We start from the raw sequence: 14,782 nt of genomic DNA, 5'->3' as shown, positions 1-14,782 counted from the left end.
TTCAGAGAGAAACTGTGAAGGATACTACTCTGAAAGTGGTATATGACATGACTGCATCACAATGGCCAGCATCTGCAAATTACCTGAATGAAGCCCGCAGGAATGAAATCTCCATTTATCAGGGATGTTTACTTTGGGGAATTCGTGTTATCATTCCTCAGAACATTCATTCCCGTGTCTTAGAGGAACTTCACGAGGGACACTCTGGGATTGTTAAGATGAAAACTGTTGCATGCAGTCTAGTATGGTGGCCTGGTATTGACAAAGACATAGAAACTCTTGTTAAAAGCTGTAAAGGGTGTCAAGACAACCGACCCATGCCACCGGAAGCACCTATTCATCCGTGGCAATGGCCCCAACGCACATGGCAAAGGATACATGTAGACTTTGCTGGTCTATTTCAAGGAAGTATGTTCTTAGTTGCAGCTGACGCATTCTCGAAATGGCCTGAAGTAGTCCAGATGTCAACGACAACAGCGGACCGCATAGTGGATCTACCAGATTCACTTGTCTCAGACAACGGACCACAATTTGTGTCTGAAACCTTCCAAGACTTCATGAAGTACAACGGAATTCGTCATGTGACTTCCGCTCCGTATCACCCGAGGACAAATGGGCTAGCAGAGAGACTAGTCCAGACATTGAAACAGTCGATGCGTGCATCAAAAGTGGAAGAAGTATCTATTACGAAACGACTCGCCAACTTTCTGTTAACATATAGAACTTCGCGCATTCAACAACAGGAAAACACCTGCAAAGCTGTTCATGGGACATGAACTATGTACAAGACTTACACAGCTGAAACCAAATATTCGCAACACAGTAGAAGCGAAACAAGAGAACATGTGTTACCCGCGCACATCTGAACCTGCCCGTCAGTTCAAAATCGGTGACAAGGTTGCTGTTCGTGACTGAGAAATGGATTCCAGGCACAATTGATTCTAAAACAGGACCCCTTTCGTACAAGGTGGAAATTACACCTGGCACGACATGGCGACGTCATATTGATCAGATCCGGTCTGCAGATTTCTCTAATTCTCCTCAAATTCCACGGAACTTGAATTGTGATCAACCATTAATATCGTCGTACGATACTACTCCGACATTAGAAATCTCGGACGACCATGTTGATGGACAGCAGGACAAGGGCAATTTAATCGAGACCGAAATTTGTGCACCAGAACCGCCTCGGCCTGTTTCGGCAACCGCTGAAAAACGTTACCCAGCCCGATCCACGCGAAACGTTTTGCCAAAACGTTACCAGGACTGATGAAAAACTGTAATTCTATATACATGCAAAATTTTGAATAGTTAACATTTTAATCTAGTCAAGACTCTCTTTTGCAAGTTAGTAAGCAAATGTTCATTTTTTTCCCTTTTTTTTTTTTTTTTTTTTTTTTTTTACGTATTCCGTTCATTAGAGTAGTGTGAATTATTTGTTTATCACATTTAAGGGTGAGGAATGTAATGTTCCGGATTTCGCACGATTTGGTTTTGTATGTTAGCATATATACTTCCGTAATAAATAGTTTGTAACCGGATGGAGCTGCGTTATAACTCTGATTTATTCGAGTGAATACACAACAGAAATGTTTACCATAGGTTAAATTTATTGGCAAACATTGGTACCATTGTCGTACCAATAGTAAAACATTTTGCCGATGGTAACTTATTTCAACCAACGGTAGTACTCTGAACGCACATCTGCAGAAATGTTTGCCATCGGTAAATTTTTAAACAATCAGTCCCATGGATTACACACAGGGAAAGGAAACTACTCCAAAAAAAAAAAAAGGGGGGGGGGGGGTAAGACTGTACAATCAAGCCAAGAAAACGAAAACGTTGTCAAACTACAGACAATTCCAGAAAGAATGCAAATCAAAACTGAGGAAAACCGAATGGAATTTCATAAATAACAACATACCAGAGGGCTTAAACACCAATAATACAAAACCCTTTCGGAAATACATCAAGTCGAAAAAAACAAGACTCTTTCGGAATAGCTCTACTAACAAGAGCAACGCCAACGTGGCATAATACGCCCGTAGATTTTGCTCAATGAAAACATATTTTAGTGGGATTCATATTTTAGTGAATTTAGCACTGCCCTCTCTGAACTAATTCATTATCATGGTGATCAAATATACCAAGTTATAATATCCAGGAGCTTACGGTTCGGTTTGTATCCTGCCCACAAGGTTTTCCTTATAAGTGATACTACGACCTTGACCTTTGACCTTCACAAACAATAGGCACCTTCCTCTCATCATGGTGATCAAATATACCAAGTTATAATATCCTGGAGCTTACGGTTCGGTTTGTACGATGCCAACATCTCGCATATATAAAAAGGGAGAAATATCAAGCCGAAAATTATAGAACAGTCTCCTTAACTTCTGTTCTCAGTAAATTATTGGAGCATATAATTTGTAGACATGTCCTAAAACGCCTTGAGAGCAAAATGCTAACATCATTGAATCATGGATTTAGATCTAGATATTCCTGTGAAACACAGCTCATTACAATGAACGATCTTCTGACCAACTATGACAAAGATGTACAAACTGATGTCGCCATTTTAGACTTCTCCAAAGCTTTTGATACTGTTCCACACACCAAACTCCTCCGTAAGCTCAGCCAGTATGACAAAAAGAACAATGTGGACAGTAGTGGAAGGAGAAAATTCAAAGGAAGTAGCAGTGGAATCTGGCGTACCACAGGGGACAGACCTCGGATCTCTACTCTTTCTGTGCCACATCAACGACCTTCCTGACTCAGTAACATCCCAAGTCAGACTATTCGCAGATGACTGCCTCCTATACCGTCACATCAATTGCTATGGAGACCAAGAGAAATTACAGACTGCTCTAAACAACCTTCAGAAATGGGCCAAAAACTGGGAAATGTAGTTAAATGCAAAAAAAGTGCTACATTATGAACATCCGACAAACCCCCCACCAAGATCTACTCACTTGGAAATCATGTCCTAGAACAAGTTCTAGACAACCCCTACTTAGGCCTACAAATATCATCCGACCTGAAGTGGACAATCCATATAGATAAAAGAACAAAAAAAGCTCAATCGACACTAGGTTTCCTCAGACGGAACTTATTACACTGCACAGAACACTGCAGAGAAACAGCGTATATCTCCATGGTTCGATCAACTCTGGAATACGGATCCATCATTTGGGACCCTTTTCAGAAACAAGACATTGATAAACTGGAAAGAGTCCAACACGAAACCATCGGTTTCATGCAAGGTGAAGACAACGAACAGTGATCAATCTCATAACTCCTACAAGCAATACAAAATAGATAGTTGGGCAAACACGGATCCCTGGACACACCAGAGGTGGGATCAGGTGCCTAGGGGGAGTAAGCATAAAAGAGACTACAGAACTTAAGAAGAGGGTCACATTAACAAAATGACCAAGGAGCTGGAATTACAACCTCTCCAGACGAGAAGAACCAGCTCACGACTCGTCATGTTATATAAGGTGGTTGAGGGGTTGGTACCTGGGTTACCACCCCAAAACTTTGTAAACAAAGCAAATTTAAAACTTTCGGAGACTGTAAACACAAGCATTCTTTCAAACCAAGTTAAAAACAACAGCAAGTGCGTAGAAACAACTACAACCAACACAAAACAGTACAAATCTTCATTCTTTGTGGACTCCATAATCAAATGGATCGAACCATCTTGAAGACCATATAGTGTGCACTAAAACTGTCGAGGCATTCAAGACCGCCCTCGACAGCCTGTGTCAATAAGACCGACACTAGCTCTCTCATCGTCGTAGAAAAGCCAGAATTGGTAGCTTCGACGTACCCATACAGATACTGGCAAAAATTGGTACCACTGGTGAACCAATGGTAAAAAAAATTCTGCCGATGGTATGTCAATCAACGGTAGTACGTACTCTGAACAGTACAAATGTTTGTACTGTTTGTACAAATGTCTGCACAAATGTGTAGCGGTCAGCCGGGTTCGATCGCCGGTGGCCAGATAGTTCAGTTGGTAGAGCACCTGACTAGAGATTAAGGGGGCCCGGGTTCGAATCCCGGTCTGGTCCGTTGCATTTTCTCCCTTCCTGTTACAAATGTTTACTATCGGTAAATTATATTGGCAAACATTGGAACCACTGTCGTACCATTGATAAAAAATTCTGATGGTAACTATTGTCAACCAACGGTAGTACTTTTAACTAGCTATCTGCTACCATCAACCAACAAGGACTGCCGAAAATATTCCTTCTTCCCACGTACAATCAGGGACTGGAACTCACTACCACCAGAGACAGTGTCGGCACCGTCACTTGAAGTCTTCAAGGCTTCAGTGATCAAACAAATGTAAAAACTGCACGAACTGATTTTTTTTATCCTGATTTTAAAATTTTACCGCATGCGCACCCACATGGCAGTATAATGATGTTGATGGAGGCCATTATTGGGCAGAAGCAGAAGCAGAAATGTTTAAGCCTCTTAGCCAATGAAATTGCAGAAAACAAACCACGTTCAAGAAAACTGGCAAAATGGCGGGTAGAATGAAATTCATAGAACAGTGAAAGGTAAACATGTGAAACATAGAAATATACGTCTTCCGAATTAAATAGAAAGTATTTTAGACATCAAGGACGTCGTGTTGTGTATGCAATAACTACGTACTTCAAGCTAATTTAAGCTTTAGTCAACATCAAAAATTGTCTGACTGTTATCCTCAATATCCCGGCCTTAAGGGAAGGTTTGCGACATTTTGACATGTAGCGAACAAAGTCATGTTGCATATCAGTATGTTCAGTAGGAATTTATCTTTTAAAAATTTACTTTTTAAAAAAAAAATCCCCTATATCGTTTTTTAACCAGATAGGCTTATTTTTGTGATGTTTTACATTTACTTTGTACAAAAGGGAATACTAGTGGTATAAAAACTACATGAGGCAAACTTATCAGGTAAAAAGCTGGTAGAATCTTTAAAAAGAGTATTATTTATAAGATTATACTATTTGGTAGAAAAATGTTATTTTAAAACACAAGAAATAGCACTTTTTAAAATCTTGAATAAAATTTAAATTGGTTGCCATGGCAACAAAAAATGTATATTGAGCAGCTTTACAAAATCTACTTTTTTATGCGATTTGTCACTTTGTTTTATAATTGTACAACTTTTGAAGAGTACATTGAGCATTTTTATGAATAAGATACAATTCCAGCCCAAAAATGATTTAATTATTATAGTATCACATTTATTAGAAATTAAGATGTTGAGGTTTTTTTTTTCTAAATTCAATACAATACAATATTTTTCAGTATCCTGGCGGGTTTTCCATGGGCCTGCTTCATCATAAATTTCGTGTTATATTAGCCTGAACCTGTCTTATATACTACATTTTTGAAATAATTTCTCATTCCTTGTTCCATTGCTTGATATTTGTTTATACATAGTTGAACATACAACGTACTGTAACCCTCGTGACAATATAAAGCCTGGTCAGTGGTGGATCTAAGGGGGGGGGGGGGTGTAACGTAAAGTTAGTAAAAATGACACTAATAAATCTGTTTTATGTCGACGTTATGCAAATGTTCCTCAGACAAAATTAAGACTATTTTAAGATAAACTAGAGAAGACCCCTTTTTTATTCTTGCATGATCATATCAGTCGCGTTTTCTACATTTTAAAGTTCATGTGATAAATCGCTCTATCAGCGCAAGTAGATGTCATAGGATTGAAATATGAAGTGCATGTAATTAGAGAGGTAGAGCATGGTCAGGTTTATTTTAAAAATGCTTGTGAATGTCATAAAAATTCCTAGTTTCGTTAATGTCGAACCTTATCTTAGAAGATACTATTCACAAACAATGATCGATTATAACAGCATCAAAATAAATCCTACTTTCCCTAGCAAGATTCACAGAGATTACATGGTCACAACATAATTTTAATGGAAATTAACCGTAGCGCATACTACATATGTATATATAAAAATTGTAGACTTTTATAATATCAAAGAAAATAGTTTATATAAATGACCATTTGAGAAACATTATCATTATTTTGTCATAGAGGCCCGGTTATACATATGCCGCTTGACACTTGACAGCGGTAGTAGATAACAAGTAAATATTAAGACATTTTTTCTCGATTCAACTATGATGTGACACATTTTTTCATTATGACATCATAAAGCGCAAAGTGCACTGAGGTATATCAAGAGTTATCTCCCTGTTGTTGCAAAATATACTGATATACAGGTGTACAAATAATGAATGTAAAGCTAAGCACATATTCAAAGATGATAAATCATCTAATGTACTTGATTATATTTATAAATATTGTAGAAACAAAATGTGCCTGCAGGTGCACTGATTTTACCTCATCAAGTTGTAGCTGTAGATACATTATTTAATATTACTATAAAAGTTTTTATGGTGTGACCGTTGAGACGAGCGAAGACCCATAATATGTTGAAACATTTTTAAAATGTGGGAAACATAACAGTGTAAACAGTGGATTGTGACGTCAATATTAGCTGCGTTCGAATCTATGCCATGCATGTTTTGTTTTTTCCTTTCAAACCAAGAAATAACAAAACGTACGAATTAAGGTATATGAGAAAGTGTGTCTGGAATTTAAAATTGTTTGTGGTACTTTCTAAACTATTTATTTGTTTATAATCTACAGGAGTTGTCCATGAGGTGCACAGCAGTGTCGGTGACATGTTTCCAGAAGTATGGGTAATACTCATCTTTTTTTAACTGATGTAGAGCAAATCATGTGACTCACATGGGTAATCAAGCTTCGCTCGCCAACAAGTTGTGGCTGTAGAGGCATTGATGTTAATATTACCACATCAAGTTGTGGTTGTAGAGGCATTAATTATTACCACACCAAGTTGTGGCTGTAGAGGCATTGATGTTAAATATTACCACATCAAGTTGTGGCTGTAGAGGCATTAATGTTAATATTACCACACCAAGTTATGGCTCATATAGAGGCATTAATGTTAATATTACCACATCAAGTTGTGGCTGTAGAGGCATTGATGTTAATATTACCACATCAAGTTGTGGCTGTAGAGGCATTAATGTTAATATTACCACACCAAGTTATGGCTCATATAGAGGCATTAATGTTAATATTACCACACCAAGTTGTACTTCAGCTTTATCCATTTTAAATCACCATATCTAAAATTAACTGCGCTATTGGTTGATATGTCTTACAGTGTGACCGTGTTTGAGGGCAAAGCAAAAAGTACTGGCATTAGTATCCATAACAAAAATATCCCAAGTTAGCACCGAGCTCTATCAAAGCATCCTAACACCTTGTCACATGGCATTAGACATTTCATCCGCCTCTTCTTTGAACACGGTAAATACAACTCAATTTATCAATTATGTAAACAGTACATTAATATTGTGACGTCTGACATATTCAGCGTTGGTGTTAACAAATTTACAAACATAGGAGGCATGGTACAACCGCATTAATCGAGGAGTGATTATCGATTATATATGATTGAGAAAATATGTTTTACATGCTTTTACGGATTTTATGTAACATTTCAGAATGAAGTAAACTTGGGTACACGAGATTCAAAATGGAATAATGCATGTCCTTGTATTCGAATCTACGCCATTTTGACCAAAATTTTCAAGTGAGATAGGTATGGTTTAATTTTTCATCAGTTTTCTATATTTTCCTTTTAAACATGTGTATATACATGTTACCTATAGGGAGAACTCTGCTCTCATGGCCGTATGGGCCATGAGAGGGCTTCACTCTCTAGTAGTGTAGTGCCAACTTTGACATGGGTTTGTATTTAGATTCCCAAGTTTTTGAATCTGGGGACAATTTTGACAAATTTTCGCTTTGAGAAGCATTCTGTATTAAAAATTAAAAAATAATCAGAAGAGGTATCCCTGTAAAGGTGTGTATGCAGTATTAATTGAATATTACTGTAGGAATAAAAAGCAAGCGCTTTGTATCAAGATATATAAGTTATTCACTTGATGTAATTTTAATTTGATCAGATTAAAAAGTGCAGTCAAGCTAATTTCCTATTTAGTTAAATTTCTTCTTGGAGTTGGATAAAGAACGCCCTGTTTGAAATATTCATGATCATGTGATGTTGCAAGCTGACTTTAGAAAGTGAATATGGCGACGCAAAAGTGTGGACATTTTCAGATAATTTATCATGCTGAAAAAATTTTGGTCTGGTTTCCAACATTGAAAAAATACTGTTTAAGACCAGTATAGCTTTAACTTTGAGAGATATCTCTTTTTGTTTGAGATTGGTCTCATTTGGATGCTTAGTTAAAGAGATATTTCTCTTGTTTTTAAAGATATCTCTCATGTAAATTCTTATAAAGGTATATCTTTAAGTTATAGAGATATCGTTTAAGTTTAAAGAGATATTTCTTAAAGTAAAAGAGATATCCCTTCAAATGAAAGAGATATCTCTCGAAGTACAGTCACTGAAATGTTTTTCTTTCCCACTAGAACGGTGAGGAAATGGTGAACGCACAGCGAGAAAACAGTGAATGCACAGTGAACGAACGCAGAGCGAATAGTAAACGCAATTTGGTGAACGGTGAGTGAACGCAGAAGGCGAACGGAGCGTAAAGTGAATGGTGAGTGCATGGTGAACGCAAGATGATCTATTCATTCAGAATGTTTCGGGTTTTTCCCTTGGATTGTATTTATTTCATAATCAGGTAAAATAAAAGATATACATCTATATTTAATCAATGAATGAATAATCTAATAAACCGGAATCCAGAAACTGCATGTTTTATAGTTCTGAATATATATTCAGTCTAATAAAAGCATAGTACATTTTTGTACAAGTATTGAATGTATATTTCTTATAAAATTTTGGTAAATTTTACATGATTAAAGCATGCAGCAATCATATGAAAACAAAAGCAAATTCCATATGCACATTGTGTACAGTATTACATAGTGATGAAACGATTGTCGCCGATGATCGATTGTCGGTCGTTCAGAGACCCACGATGCTACTAATCGATTATAAAATAAAAGTCGCCGACATCGTTGACCAAATAAAATCCGGAAATCACTTCAACTTTGTTCAAATTTTATTTTCTGTATGTCAAACCCGATCAAAAATAAGCAAAGAAAATGCCGGGAGATACGAAGGACGGTAACAACAATGACATTCAACAGTCAAAATAAAGGAGTCTATCTCTGATATCTTTGATACATTGATATTATAGATAAATTCCATTACTTGATATATTGGAATTCTGATTTATATACCAGTGAATAAATGAAACAAAGAAGAATTCAAATGTTGTTTCCATACATTTAATGATTCTGTTACATCTAATTTGAGGGGAAAACACTTAAATGCCAATTCCGATTATAATCGATTAGTAATCGAGTACATGTGTCCGATTATTGCCGATAATCGATTGTGGTTTTAGGTCCGATTGCCCATCACTAGTATTACATGTATACATATGTACATGGAAAAGTAGAAAAAAATGCATGTTTGGTATCAACCATAATATTTAGAATTCTTGACCTTTTCATGATAAATCATGAATATTGGGGCGTCATCTCAGTATACTATTACATTTTGACTAATGATACATGGTGTTTTTGCTGTACAGACCATAATAATGTTATGTCAGGTGCCGTTTTTGTTGACCTTGACCTTTTATGTAAAGGTCAAATAATAGAATTTTTGGAGCATATTTTTACCTGGACTATAATTTTTTTGTCTTTTGACATAGGACTTTGATATTTGGTATGTTGGCAAGTTTAATTATGTCTCCCCTCTTTCAGGGGGGGGGGGGGGGGCATATTGTTTTTGTACTTAAAATTCCGGCCATCCGTCTGTCTGTCACAAAATTTTGTGAATGCTTCTCCGACGATATGGGATATTGGATGGACTTTAAACTTTGTGCAATGGTTCATTGCCATTTGTTGATGTGCATATTTTAGGGACAGGAGGATCCAATTATTTTCCTAAATGTTTAGTGGATCTATAGTGTAAGAGGGGTGGAGGATGTTAAATAGTTTGTGAACACTTCTTGTATATGGGTTATTGGATAGATTTGAAACTTTGTACAATGCTTCATTGCCATTTGTAGGTGTGCATATTTTAGGGACAGGAGGATCCAATTGTTTTCTTAAAAGTTATAGTGGATCTAAGAGGGGTGGAGGATGTAAAACAAGCTTGTGGACTCTTCTCCTATATAGCTTATCAGATAGATTTGAAACTTTGTACAGTAAAACTCTGATATAGCGAATTTCTGTGGACATTTTATAAAAATTTGTTATAAGCGTAATTCGCTATACGTTTATAGTGAATTCATAATTAAAATATAACAAATTCGTTTTAAAACTGATTTGTTCTACATGTATATCAATTGTATAAGAAAGCAACAATTGATGTACTTGCGTTTGTATTGTCTGTAACAGAAATTAAGCCTATGTATTTTCGAGAAGAAATATTTTATACAAGAAATATACACACTGATTTATATATGATAATTTATCTCGAGGTATTATTTAGTCACGCAAGAACATGTCGAAAGAAAAATGTTAACAAAATTATGTGCAATACATACAAACAGTCTATCACAGTTGTCATTTACTTGTTGCTTTTTTACACAAATAAATGAGTGTACGATAAAATAAATGCAATCAAACTTCAAATTTGATTAACAAAAATAGTAAACAATACCGACAATATATTTGCTAAATTTATGTGTAAGTATTGTTTTGCGTTAACAAACTCTTTTGAAAAAATACAATCAGAAATTTCGTAAGCGATTGTTAAAAATCAAGAGTTTAAAAAGAAAAAAAAATCGTTATAAAAGGTGATTTTTACGTTCATTTTAAATTCATGGGGAATATGAATTTACTTCGTTATATCCGTAAATTTGCTACATCTGTGTTCATTATAAACGCAAATTTTTATATAGAATATATAAGAATTTACCGGGTAAATCAATTTCACTTCGCTATAGCTGTAATTTCGCTATATCCGTGTTCGCTATATTCGAGTTTTACTGTACAATGCTTCATTTCGATTTGTAGATGTGCATATTTGTGGGACGAGAGGATCAAATTATTTTCGTAAAAGTTATTGTGGATCTAAGAGGGATGGAGGATGTTAAGATAGCTTGTAAACGCTTCTCCCCCTATATGGCTTATCCGAAAGTACAATATTTCAATGCCATATGCAAATGTGCATGTTATAGGGACAGGAGGATCCAATTGTTTTCCTTAAAGTTATAATGGATCTGAGGGGTGGAGGGTGTAAAATAGTTTGTGAATGCTTCTCCTATGTGGCTTATGGGAGTTCATAATGTCTATCTTCCTGCTCATGCTTTCTCATCCATACCATGCAGTACATTAAAGGGAGGAGGTTTCATTTGGAGCACTTCCAATTTGGGGAGCTTGGGAGACATTTGTTTTTCATAAAAACAATCTCAAGTTTACATATGTTCACAATGCTGCTACTTGTTTGAAGCACATATACATATAGTGGAATGTTATGTTCTGCAAGTCTTAATTTTCCACTCTAAAGATGATCCCTAAAAATGTTTTTTTTTTAAAAACTCTTGAAAATGGAAGGGGAGATGTCAGTTTTAATGTGCTAAAACAATTCTTCCTAGTTAAAGCTGCTTTGCTTTGAATTCTTATGTAAAACTGTGATCTTCTGTTGTGGCTCCAACCTAACCCCAGGGATCATGATTTGAATAAACTTTAATCTGAACTACCTGGGGATGCTTGCATAATGAAATGATATAGCTAATCATGGCCTAGCTGTTATTGAGGTGAAGATTTTTAAAGATGTTTCAATATATGTTCCCAAATGAAACTTTGATCCCCTATCATGGTCCCACTCTACTGCCGAGGGCCTTAATGTGAAAACTTTTGAATCTGCACTACCTAGGGATGCTTGTTTATTTTAAATATAAATAATCATGGCCCTATTGTTCTCGAGAAAATTTTGATCCCCCATTGTGGCCCCATCTTATCCTATGCCATGTTTAAAAAAACCTTCAATTTAGATTATGTCATGTTTTGTGGCAAGTCTGGTTGAAATTAGCCGTGGTTCTGGAGAAGAAGTTGAAAATATTAAAAGTTTACTGACATATGCCATGGAAAAGGTGATCAGAAAAGCTCACTTGAGCTTTCAGCTCAGGTAAGCTAAAACATTGACTTTTTGGAATTCATCTGCATATGGTTCTCCATCAAAAATATAAGATGCCAACAGTATTATAATTAACAGCATTCAGTATAGTATAACTATTGCATGCAAGCGATGGTAACATTGAAAATTATCACCCTCGATAAACCATTGTAATTCTTCCAATGTTGCCCTCAATTGCATACAATATTCATATATTGGTGCATATGGCTTATTCCAACCCAAACAAATAAAGCTTTCACACAAAAATCATATGAAATAATATTTGCTTCATTTCTTCTCCGTAAATCTCAGTTTTTATAATCACTGCTTCAAGTCAATCTTTGTTTGTAATCTGCCGTACAACAAAACATTCAGATTTCAGTATATATAGTGAAAGCAGCAAGTCAAACTCAAACTTTGTAGAGGGTGTGTCAAGCAAGCTTCACTTTCAATGTCAACCAGAAAGTCAACACTTTTGTTTTAGTTCACATTCCAGCACACTTTATGAAGATATTTTGTCACTAATATATCTTTATATATTTTGATGGAAGTAGTAATAGTAGACAATGAAGATTGACAGGGGAGGGAGTAGTGATAGTAACAGTGAAGACTGACAGGGGAGGAAGTAGTAATAGTAGACAATGAAGATTGACAGGGGAGGGAGTAGTAATAGTAACAGTGAAGACTGACAGGGGAGGAAGTAGTAATAGTAACAGTGAAGATTGACAGGGGAGGGAATAGTAATAGTAACAGTGAAGATTGACAGTGGAGGGAGTAGTAATAGTAACAGTGAAGACTGACAGGGGAGGAAGTAGTAATAGTAACAGTGAAGATTGACAGGGGAGGGAATAGTAATAGTAACAGTGAAGACTGACAGGGGAGGGAATAGTAATAGTAACAGTGAAGATTGACAGTGGAGGGAGTAGTAATAGTGACAATGAAGATTGACAGGGGAGGGAGTAGTAATAGTGACAATGAAGATTGACAGGAGAGGAAGTAGTAATAGTAACAGTGAAGACTGACAGGGGAGGAAGTCATAATAGTAACAGTGAAGATTGACAGTGGAAGAAGTAGTAATAGTAACAGTGAAGATTGACAGGGGAGGAAGTAGTAATAGTAACAGTGAAGATTGACAGGGAAGGGAGTAGTAATAGTAACAGTGAAGATTGACAGGGGAGGAAGTAGTAATAGTAACAGTGAAGATTGACAGGGGAGGGAGTAGTAATAGTAACAGTGAAGATTGACAGGGGAGGGAGTAGTGATAGTAACAGTGAAGACTGACAGGGGAGGAAGTAGTGATAGTGACAATGAAGATTGACAGGGGAGGGAGTAGTAATAGTGACAATGAAGATTGACGGGGAGGGAGTAGTAATAGTAACAGTGAAGATTGACAAGGAAGGAAGTAGTAATAGTAACAGTGAAAATTGACAGGGGAGGGAGTAGTAATAGTGACAATGAAGATTGACAGGTGAGGGAGTAGTAATAGTAACAGTGAAGACTGACAGGGGAGGGAATAGTAATAGTAACAATGAAGATTGACAGGTGAGGGAGTAGTAATAGTAACAGTGAAGATTGACAGTTGAGGGAGTAGTAATAGTAACAGTGAAGATTGACAGGGGAGGAAGTAGTAATAGTAACAGTGAAAATTGACAGGGGAGGGAATAGTAATAGTAACAGTGAAGATTGACAGGGGAGGAAGTAGTAATAGTAACAGTGAAGATTGACAGGGGAGGGAATAGTAATAGTAACAGTGAAGACTGACAGGGGAGGAAATAGTAATAGTAACAGTGAAGACTGACAGGGGAGGGAATAGTAATAGTAACAGTGAAGATTGACAGGGGATGAAGTAGTAATAGTAACAGTGAAGATTGACAGGGGAGGAAGTAGTAATAGTAACAGTGAAGACTGACAGGGGAGGGAATAGTAATAGTAACAGTGAAGATTGACCTGGAAGGGAGTAGTAATGGTAACAGTGAAGACTGACAGGGGAGGAAGTAGTAATAGTAACAGTGAAGATTGACAGGGGAGGGAATAGTAATAGTAACTGTGAAGACTGACAGGGGAGGGAGTAGTAATAGTAACAGTGAAGATTGACAGGGGAGGGAGTAGTAATAGTAACAGTGAAGATTGACAGGGGAGGAAGTAGTGATAGTAACAGTGAAGATTGACAGGGAAGGGAGTAGTAATAGTAACAGTGAAGACTGACAGGGGAGGAAGTAATAATAGTAACAGTGAAGATTGACAGGGGAGGGAGTAGTAATAGTAACAGTGAAGACTGACAGGGAAGGAAGTAGTAATAGTAACAGTGAAGACTGACAGGGCAGGGAGTAGTAATGGTAACTTTGATCCCCTATGAAGGACTTTAAAACCCACACACAATTGAATGCCGTTAAAAATTTACTCATAAAACTCTGGAACTAAGAACCATCTGTAATATGTAATCTTTAAATTTCTAATGTACCGTTATTCTCCTTCTTTACTATCATTATACTATTGTATTTACATCTACTAATCTAAGATATCTTTGTAAGAATTGGCTGTTTAGTTTCAGCTGTTTAGCTCACCTGCTCAAGTGAGCTTTTCTGATCGCCTGTTGTCCGTCGTCC

This window comes from Ostrea edulis, chromosome 4 (assembly GCF_947568905.1).
Source record: "Ostrea edulis chromosome 4, xbOstEdul1.1, whole genome shotgun sequence".
NCBI lineage: Eukaryota > Metazoa > Mollusca > Bivalvia > Ostreida > Ostreidae > Ostrea > Ostrea edulis.
The sequence above is the reverse complement of the archived record's forward strand: the minus strand, read 5'-3'. Positions refer to the sequence as shown.